Source organism: Schistocerca nitens, chromosome 5 (assembly GCF_023898315.1).
Source record: "Schistocerca nitens isolate TAMUIC-IGC-003100 chromosome 5, iqSchNite1.1, whole genome shotgun sequence".
In the NCBI taxonomy this organism is placed as follows: domain Eukaryota; kingdom Metazoa; phylum Arthropoda; class Insecta; order Orthoptera; family Acrididae; genus Schistocerca; species Schistocerca nitens.
Genome location: NC_064618.1, coordinates 574,722,391 through 574,732,703, shown reverse-complemented (window position 1 = coordinate 574,732,703; position 10,313 = coordinate 574,722,391). Strand labels below are relative to the sequence as shown.

The 10,313-nt window shown below is 43.6% G+C and overlaps 1 pseudogene; it reads right to left on the bottom strand.

The window, feature by feature from the left end:
• Window positions 1–7,587: 7,587 nt before the first annotated feature.
• Window positions 7,588–7,705, bottom strand: LOC126261311 (5S ribosomal RNA; annotated as a pseudogene).
• Between the last annotated feature and the right edge of the window lie 2,608 nt (window positions 7,706–10,313).

The following is a 10,313-nucleotide window of genomic DNA, read 5'->3' as shown; positions in this document are numbered from 1 at the left end:
ACGTTGAAGTCCCGCTCGCTACAAGGGACGTGGCCAGCGCTTGACGTCGCCTGGTTACCCAGGGGCGTCAAGCGCGGCTGCCTGCCGACAGCGCTGCCCCGCTATGCAGGGTCTTAGAACCAACGAGAAAGAACTCAATAAGGGAGCAACAAAGACGGCGGCATGAGCTGTACTGAAAGAGTTGCTGGTTCACTTGGCCAGCAGCCAAGCTGGTGTGAAGTCCAACGGCACGTAGGAGCTAGCGCAACTTTTTATCAACAGGCAGGCGTCGGTCCCCGGTCCGTGTGAGGGGACCATGCGTGGTGTCTTGGTTCCACAGAAGAGTGTGCTGGCTGTACACAAGTGAATACTACCGGTAATGTGTGCACTTGAATAGCAGGGCACAAGAAGAGTTTCAGGCAGTCGAGATCAGAAACAGAGCGCGTACGAGTATAATGTTCTGGTTGCATACTTTATAAATCAAGGCGCCGCTGTTACATCATTGCTAAAGGGCTTCCTTCGTTCCCGCTATGGATCCGTGAGTATATCGAGTCCGAGAACTGTGGCGCTGCAGTCGTTTCATATTCGTCGACTCGTTATCTCTTACTGCAGGATGCAGGAGTGTAAGGCTTATTGTTACTGTTAAGACCAGTGAAACTACTTTCGTCCGGCCACAACTGTGGGTTCTTTGATTGCCCTGGGAGAAGACTCATCAAACTAGAAAACATGAAATAGTAGTTCCGTTTATCACATAGATGAATTAAAGATTTACCTAACTTTGACACACTTCTTTGTCACAGGAATACCTTAGAATTTGCAACTGACATGGACTAACAAAGCCTCACTACTCCTGCAGTACAAAATGCAACCTTTGCCACAGTACATTTCATCAGAAACTTTCACTATCCTTTGGTTCTAGGTGAAGATGACTGCTGTAGCTGTGGTCTCGAACTGGGCCAGAGCTCTTGCCAGCTCGACACTATATTAACTTCAGCGTGAGGGTGCTGCTATGCTGAGAGGGGATGTGTGGTCTTCAGGAATGCATCCCATAGGCCGTTGAGGAGTGTACCGAGCTCTCGCTAATATCTGTGGTGTCGATTCGCTTTGCCAACTTTGGAATAGCAACGCGATCTCTCTACGACACCACAGTTAGTACGGAGGATGAGTACGCGGTCTTGCTGCTGTGAACTAAATCTGACAAGGAGAAACGAGTGATTGTCGGGATCAGATGGCCTTTAACGAAGCTGTGCTTTGGGAGGCTGTGGAATGTCTAAGACGAAAATTAATTCATGCACATTACACAATTACAAATGTGTTCCATTAAAGAAGAAGTGACGTCTGGAATATATTTCATGCTGTAGTCCACACTTCGAATGAAAAACATACAAATTTTGTCCAGTGCAAACAAAATCGTTGTATTCTCGTTAATTCACCTCCACCATGAGAAAACATATGTGATATGGCAAAAGAAAACCGGACACAGAGCAAAGTCACTGGACACAGAGCACAGTCACTGTTATATCCTTGCGACGAAAGAGCTCACTATTTCTCTGTTCATTTGGTCATGGCACCTTACGATTATAGGCTAACAGAGAGGTGTGTAGCTTATCATTCATTTCTTTAATTTATTTTAATAAGTAATCACCGTTTAAAGATTCCACTTCATCCTCACATTATGCTTTCTCGTACTGTCGTTGCAGACTCGGTAACGCCTCGGAACTGTGTACCTGTCATTGTTAGACATTCTCTGAGTAGATATTAAATGTTAAAAAAATTTATGACAGTCTTCGAAAAAGCTTTACACAGAACAATATTCAATGCTAACTGATAAGTTGTTCTATTGCTATATAAACTGTTTCTGTCATTTAGGCAGGTCGGACATTTTTTGACATTTCAACTTGCAGTTGGGAATGGCTACAAAGCAGAAATCATGACTGTGCGAAATAAATGAAAGGTATGACTACGTAGGCTTCTACGTCCAGTATCAAGACGATTAAAATTCTTCTGGGTGTTGTACCATGTCATACTATAAAATACTTTGATTATAAACTTAAAACCGACGTTTCGACTGTATTGCAACTACCTTCCTCAGGGTGTCTATTTATTGCAGACGATCTGTGTCAATAAGTCATACTTTTAAACTTTCTTGGTCCTATAATAGAGTGGGTTACTCATGACAAGGGAGAGGAAGGGAAAGAAGCTATTGGTGGGCTAGCCGGCATAACAGTGACTGACGAAAGCCTTCAAATCAGAGCTTGGCTTCTGGTGGGCGCGTTTCCTTCCTCGTGTGCGCGGAAATGCACTGACACCCTGTAGCTGTTTGTTTAGGCTGTCGCGTCCGTGCCCGGAGAGGCGACCGGAACACTACCGTGACTGAGGACAGCCTATCTTTTTCCAGGAAGTTCGTGAGCTGGCAAAAGAGTCGTGGACACGCCAACGAAAAATTCAAGAGGTGACTGAAATTATTAAGCAGCCTGACAATGTCAAAGAGAGGACGGCTTCAAACTTCCTGCGTCCTGGCAGCCCCCTATCCCAGTCCTACTGGCCGCGAGTGGTCGCGGGGCAGAAGGCTCAACGGGCACAGACGTGACAGACTAAACAAACAGCTATAGAACTGTCAGTGAATTTCCGAGCACACCAGGAAGAAACGCCGTGCGCTGGTTAGCAGACTGTCAGCAGTCACTGACGAGCCGACTAGCCCACCAATAGCTTCCTTCCTACCCAACCCTTCTGTCATGACTAGCCCATTATATTGTTGGGCCAATAAAGTTTCAAAAATGTGACGTATTGACAGCAATCGTCTACAATAAATAGAGCCACCTTTCCTCCGCCGAAACCAGTCTTGCCACGAGGAAGGCCATTGCAATAGTGTAGAAACGTTGGTTTTATTTTATACTATGACGCCAAACAACGCCGAGAAGAAATATAATCATCAAATGAAAAGCGATTTGCAGTTCAATGGCGGAAGTTTCTTTCAAAACGGTTGCGTGTTTAGTGGAAATGTCGCGCCTCCGCTGTTATACTTGAGAACTCGTGTAGGTGCTCTCCTTCCTGAGCGAGTCGAGTTCATTTCTACCCAACAACAGATTCAAATGACAAGTGGGCGGCGACAGAAGCTCACGAGTCACATCTAGACAGTGATTTCTGATATGACAATACTCGCTGGCGAGTGTAAAACGAGAATACGCAGTTAACTTCTGAACTCTGGGGCCAGTGGTGGTCGAGCAGAACATTGACTGTACCGTAGCCTGTGGCCCTGGCTATCGTTCACCTTCAGGCAGTGCTGAAAGTTGCTGGATTCAGTGTTTTTTTTTTTTTCTTTACTATTGTCCAACGGCGGTACTGCTACAAGTTTAAGTTGTGCGTGCTTGAAATACGTTTCAGTTGTGGAAGGCCCTATGTCAGATTAGACACCGGGCACATACTCTTACATTATTGTTAGAGTATGTTTAACTGGTTAACCTTTCTTATATTTAGTCTGTTGACCTAGTGTTTTTAGGTTTGATGAACCAGTCTATCTCTCCCCATAATCCAGTATCGTTTAGGCCTTTCTACCGTGTTGCTTAAATCGACTATTTCTTTCTATACTCAACTTTGATTTGCAAAACTAGCCTTCACGTTTGGCTGTCTTTTGTCATCTCTCATTTATTTAGGAAGAAATGTGTGATCAGCTTCAAGTATCAAGATTTTTGTCAAGTTGACGTTTAATGTAAGATACACTGTTCAAGTTTTTATTTGTCTCAGTTGAGTGCAAGTAATATTTCTTTTTTCGTTACTTAAGGTAACGAGCTCTGATTAGCTGGGTTGTATTATGAATGAATAATATCGATGCTGACAAGTATTTGCGTCTCCACAACCACCCACCCATTTACCACTCCTAAACGTTTCCTACGCCAGAGCCGCTTCTTTCACCCCTGCCAACGATCTGTCGCTGTGAAAAATGCCAAGTTACATCGTTGTTTGGATTTCACGTTAATCACAGGTCCCCTATAACTGGCCGGTTAAGTCGCCTGAAATTTTTGAGGGAGTTTAGGGCTCACCATCGTAATTGGCCAAGTCTAATAATGCACAGTGGTATTTGAATCAACCATCTGGTTGATGACAAAAATGATTCAAATGGCTCTGAGCACTATGGGACTTAGCATCTGAGGTCATCAGTCCCCTAGAACTTAGAACTACGTAAAACCTAATTAACCTAAGGACATCACACACATCTATGCCCGAGGCAGGATTCGAACCTGCGACCGAAGCGGTCACGCGGCTCCAGACTGAAGCGCCTAGAACCGCACGGCCACATCGGCCGGCGGTTGATGACACCTTCAGTTTTATGGAAATATATGTTATTGATGTAAAATTTCCCACTGCTTGAAATTTATTCTAGATTTGTCTGTTACACTTTCCTGTCTGGTTCTTCTTAGCAGGCATTGATGATCTATATCTATATACCTTAGAGTTTTGGATCGCTGTTTCACAGCGTTTACTTCAGGGAGTAAAATTACATCTCACAATTAATAAAATGTTCCGACCTATTATGCTGTCGTCGAATGGATTTCATTTTAATTATTGCCGAGCCAGGATGTGAATCGGACATTCAAAAAAGCTACGATCCCCCTTGAAAATGTCCTCCGCAGATGGGAACGAAACGTCGTGTTTTAAAGTGAAATCCATTCGACCACGGCATAATTGCCCGGAACATTTTATTAATTGTGACATTTCCGGCCGTGAAAGTCACTTTCTTCTGCTCATTGTTTTTTGTTTCGGATTCCAAAATTTGCTCGACTGTCACTTAATTACAATGTGCCATATTTCCTATGGCTACTTACAACTTTCTTCAACTTCGTCTGTGATATTTTGCTAGCGCCTTGAGAGCAGCGATACTTTGCACATGCGTCATATTTTAATTTTTTTTATCCATCTCGTTGTACGTGAATAACAGGTTACATTGTACGTGGTGGGTCTTAGCTCTCATAAATAAAATTGAAAAAAATATTTATGTGGCCAGTAATAAAACTGCTTTGCACGCAGCCGACTTATCAAAACATGAGTATTTACTTTCCATGACGGCATGTATCTAAACCGAAAACAGTTGGTCGGACTCTACATTTGCCTGTGGAATGAACCAGTGAATTAACAATGTTACTATTTCCTTCTGCTCTTCTCAGAGCTCTCTGCAGTTTTTGTCGCTGTTATTTTGTAGCTTGCTATCTGGTTTCACTGCAGTTGCCACTACATTTTACAACAACGCGGTTTATCCTCCTTTAAACAGTTTACTGCTGTTTTTTATGGTCACTTCAGAAGCACTAAGGTCCACTTACTGTTTATATACACCAAAATTTCTGCGCGCGACCGCGTGTGTGTGTGTGTGTGTGTGAGAGAGAGAGAGAGAGAGAGAGAGAGAGAGAGAGAGAGAGAGCGAGAGAGAGAGTTTCTGTGTGTGTAAGATGGAGGGAGGAGACTGTTTGTATATTTTTCTGCAGTTTGGTTTCATTGGAACCGTAGATTGCTTCGAATAATGCCACAAGTGCTTATATACGTTTCTTTGATTCTCTATTTTCAGCCTTCTTAAATGGGTTTCTTTAACAATACTTCTGTTCTACGCCTGTAAAGAAATACTTATCATTATCATTGGTAGCAATGAAGCCTACGTTTTCGGCTACTACTGGCGGCGTATAGTTCCACAGTAGTCATCCACGAGCCTCTAAAGGTAACTGTTTTGCTATCACTTATATCATTATACGTCAGCATAAACAAATATATCATTTTTGATTTGGCTTAAGTGAGTATCCTAACGTTAATCAGCACTTACTGCTCTCACACTCCCAGTCGTCTGTCTTCACTTCCATATTCAGTCGTTGGCGTTTCTACAGTGCGGCTGCCCGGCCGCGGACAGTTTCCGTCAACACGCAGTGATAGGAGATTTTGCACTGACTCTCCCCACCGCATGTTATGTGTTACCAAATACAATAATTTCATACGGCTGACGATGGGATTTTAAAATTCCGAAGCCGGTCGTGGTTTAAATAAGTATTAGTATAACTGAAGCAGGTCTCTCTACATTAATTATCATGCTCTCAGTTGCGGATGTCCTGCGTACCAATTCTTGTGCAATATATTTTTTTTATTTTATTAAACGCTCCGAACTTACCTAGTAATTAGATCTCCTTGGCCATGTTTACCCCAGTTCCAATAACATTGGGAATGAACCTGTTTTTCAGTGTTGTGCCGAAGCTTAATCAATTTCTTACGTGGGCATCAACCGCGATGTACGTTTTGTCGAGCCACGTTAGTATGACTAGTATCATATTTGTACCAAAAAAATCATATTTCCATCACTCATGAACTTACTTCCGTGTGTTTTCTGTTAAGTAACTATTTATGATGCTGTGTGTTACGGAGATGCGAAGTGATCTGTTACAAACAAATACAGTGGGAAGGGGGTCACAATTTTGTATCTATAGAATATTAGACAATTGAAGCAGATCTCTCTAAATTAATCATCGCTAATCAGGTGCAGAGTTCCTACGTACCAGATCTTCTGCAACATTTTTCTTTCTTTTGTTTAACGCTCCAAACCCACCTAGTAATTAGATCTCCTTGGCCACGTTTACCCCATCTGCAAGAACATTGGAAGTGAGCCAGTTATTCAGTGTTGTGTAAAAGTTAGTCGATTTCTTACGTAGACATCACCTCAATGTACGTTTTGTCGAGTCACGTCAGTATGACGAGTATCACATTTGTATTTAAAATAATCGTATTTACATCACTTACTTCTGTTTTCTGTTGAGTAACGGTATTCAATGATCAGATCTATCGCTAGAATACTACCTCTAAGCAAAAGGTGCATAAAACGCCACGTGGCATTACGACACGTTGTAAGAAAGGTAATTTCGGATTTTATTAACAAAAAACTATCAGTAACAAATCGGATCATCCTCGCTTTATACTGTTCTCTTGCACGTTGTTTCTCATCTAAATTCGTAATTGAATACATGAAAATTGTCAGAGTGACGGGAGATACATCCGCCGCCGCCCCCCCCCCCCCCCTCTACGAAAACTCAACTCCTCTCGAAAATTACGCCGCGCCATCGTCTACCGTATCACAATTATCACCTTACTGACTGGCTGAGACAAACTACGGCCAATGAGCGTTATTGCTGCCGTTTTGTAATGAGTTGCCTCTCCAGCTTGATCAGTCATAAGCCTTTAGTTGCTTTTTAGTATTCTGCCAAACGGTCTTGCTTTCTTCGAAAGCACGAACTGTACCTTTATGTGTTAGCAGGACTAAAGTAAAGATACTACTGCCTTGACATAGATGTCACTTGTTTTGCAAAGGCCTCTCGTACTGCGTACGTAATACAGTATCTGATTACACAATGTTATGTACATGGTCATATAAGAACTCCGTCCGAATAGGCCTAGGAAGGCCCATCGGTACCGACGGGCCGCCGTGTCATCCTCAGCCCACAGGCGTCACTGGATGCGAATATGGAGTGGAATGTGGTCAGCACACCGCTCTCCCGGCCGTATGTTAGTTTATGAGACTGGAGCGGCTACTTCTCAGTCAAGTAGCTCCTCCGTTTGCCTCACAAGGGCTGAGTGCACCCCGCGTGCCAACAGTGATTGTCAGACCGGATGGTCACCCATCCAAGTACTAGCCCAGCCCGACAGTGCTTAACTTCGGTGATCTGACGGGTACCGGTGTTACCACTGTGGCAAGGCCGTTGGCACATGGTCATGTAGTGTCGGTTGTCTATACTTTTAACATTTATCCTTCGCGTACATCCTTCTTTCACCACAGATTCTAACATGATACCCACACCAAAAACAACACACGCAAACTGATGGTAACGAAATATGAATGTTTCGTACACAGCACTAGCCAAACGTTACTGGATCATCTAGCACAAGACGCGATTTGGCTTCAGATATTCGATTACTACCACCACAGAGGTCGCCCTTCAGTAGATAAGCTTCATACGACATTGCATGAGTCTGGAGTTTTTGAAGGCAGCAAATGGCTCTGAGCACTATGCGGCCTAACGTCTGAGGTCATCAGTCGCCTAGAACTTAGAACTAATTAAACCTAACTAACCTAAGGACATCACACACATCCATGCCCGAGGCAGGATTCGAACATGCGACCGTAGCGGTCGCTCGGTTCCAGACTGTAGCGCCCAGAACCGCTCGGCCACTCCGGCCAGCTGAAGGCAGCAAGTCACCTTTGTAAATATTTGTAAAGAAAATGGCATAACAGGGAACGATGCTTCAGTCCAATGGTTAAGGTCGCTTCATTACATGCAGAAGGCTGTAGTTTCGAATCTCGTGAGGTGAAAGGATTTTTTTATTTGTAAATCTTTATCAAAATTACTCTGATTATTATTAATCTTCACGTAGTTGATTTGAATGTAATTTCTTTTTATTTTTAATGTTTTGTCACGTTATTTTCATCATTGAACTTACTTTTTTATTTGTCCCTATTTTTTTTTTCCTATGATGCAATTTTCGTTTGAATTCTGCCTGTGTCGCCCGTAACCCGTAACCGAGTGCCAACTAGGACTGCTCATTGGTTGGTATCGTGTCAGCTCCTGTAGTCAGTGCAAGGATAGTTTCAGGTAATCGATGAAAGCGAAAAGTTACAGTTCGATTTTAGTGCTGAAACTGGAATTTTGCTGTCTTGAATTTGCTCGCAGAGTTCAGCTTTCATCGATGTGAATAAAGTGAGTGTGATTAATAGTCTTGCGCAGGTTGTTGACTGCAACTTTCTCGGATACACTGTACGTCACGAGGTTATGGTTAAGTTAGGACACGAGTGCAAATTCTGGGTTGCAAAACGTATCGTGTGCCGCAGTTCAATCATTGGTCACTTAAAATGACTAGTGGGCGTAGCATCTCGCGTTCCCGCTGTCCCTGACGGCAGCCGCTTCCAAAATTACTCCGCATTACATGAACAGCTCTTTGGCACTTGTGGATTGATCCACCGTGAATGCCTGTCGCCTTTAATCAAGTGGCAGCTGATGTGGCACCATTGTAGCACCAAGTGACAGATGTCAACTATCAAGTAAGTTTAATCAGACTATAATTCTTTCTCGCTGCATTTCCGCTAAGTGTACTGAAAGCTGATCAATACCTTTCAATGAGTGATAACACTGAATACGCCACAGATGGCATTATGTCGTCTGTGATATTGGACGATAAGCTCCAATTACCGGATTAGTACCGTTTATACTTAATCCTGTTTGACAATTATGCGGTGCAGGAAACGGGTGGGATTGGAAAGTGGCTGGGAATAATGTAGGCATAAATATTTAAAAAGTTTTAACACATTTATTAATAATATAACCGAGTAAATCAGAGATCACGAGCAAAATTAAAACAAAAGGAAACTTACAAACGCTCAGTCCAACAAATACCCATTAACTTAGTACACCATGTGATCAAAAGTATCCGGACACCCCCAAAAACATACGTTTGTCATATTAGTCGCATTGTGCTGCCACCTACTGCCAGGTACTCCATATCAGCGACCTCAGCAGTCATTAGACATCGTGAAAGAGCAGAATGGGGGGCTCCGCGGAACTCACGGACTTCGAACGTGGTCAGGTGATTGGGTGTCATTTGTATCATACACACACGAGATTTCCACACTACTAAACATCCCTAGGTCCTGTTCCCGATGTGATAGTGAAGTGCAAACGTGAAGGGGCACGTACAGTGCAAAAGCGTACAGGCCGACCTCGGCTGTTGACTGACAGAGACCGCCGACAGTTCAAGAGGGTCGTAATGTGTAATAGGCAGACAGCTATCCAGACTATCTCACAGGAATTCCAAACTGCACCAGGATCCACTGCAAGTACTATGACAGTTAGGCGGGAGGTGAGAAAACTTGGATCTCATGGTCGAGCGGCTGCTCATAAGCCACAAATCACGCCGGTAAATGCCAAACGACGCCTCGCTTCGTGTAAGGAGTGTAAACATTGGTCGATAGAACAGTGGAAAAACGTTTTGTGGAGTGACGAGTCACGGTACACAATGTGGCGGTCCGATGGTAGGATGTGGGTATGGCGAATGCCTGGTGAACGTCATCTGCCAACGTGTGTAGTGCCAAGACTAAAATTCGGACGCGGTGGTGTTGTGGTGTGGTCGCGTTTTTAATGGAAGGGACTTGCACCTCTTGTTGTTTTGTGTGGCACTAAAACAGCACAGGCATGCACTGATGTTTTAGGCACTTCCTTCCTTTCCACTGTTGAAGAGCAATTTGGGGATGGCGATTGTATCTTTCAACACGATCGAGCACCTATTCATAATGCACGGCCTGTGGCGGGGTGATTACCCGA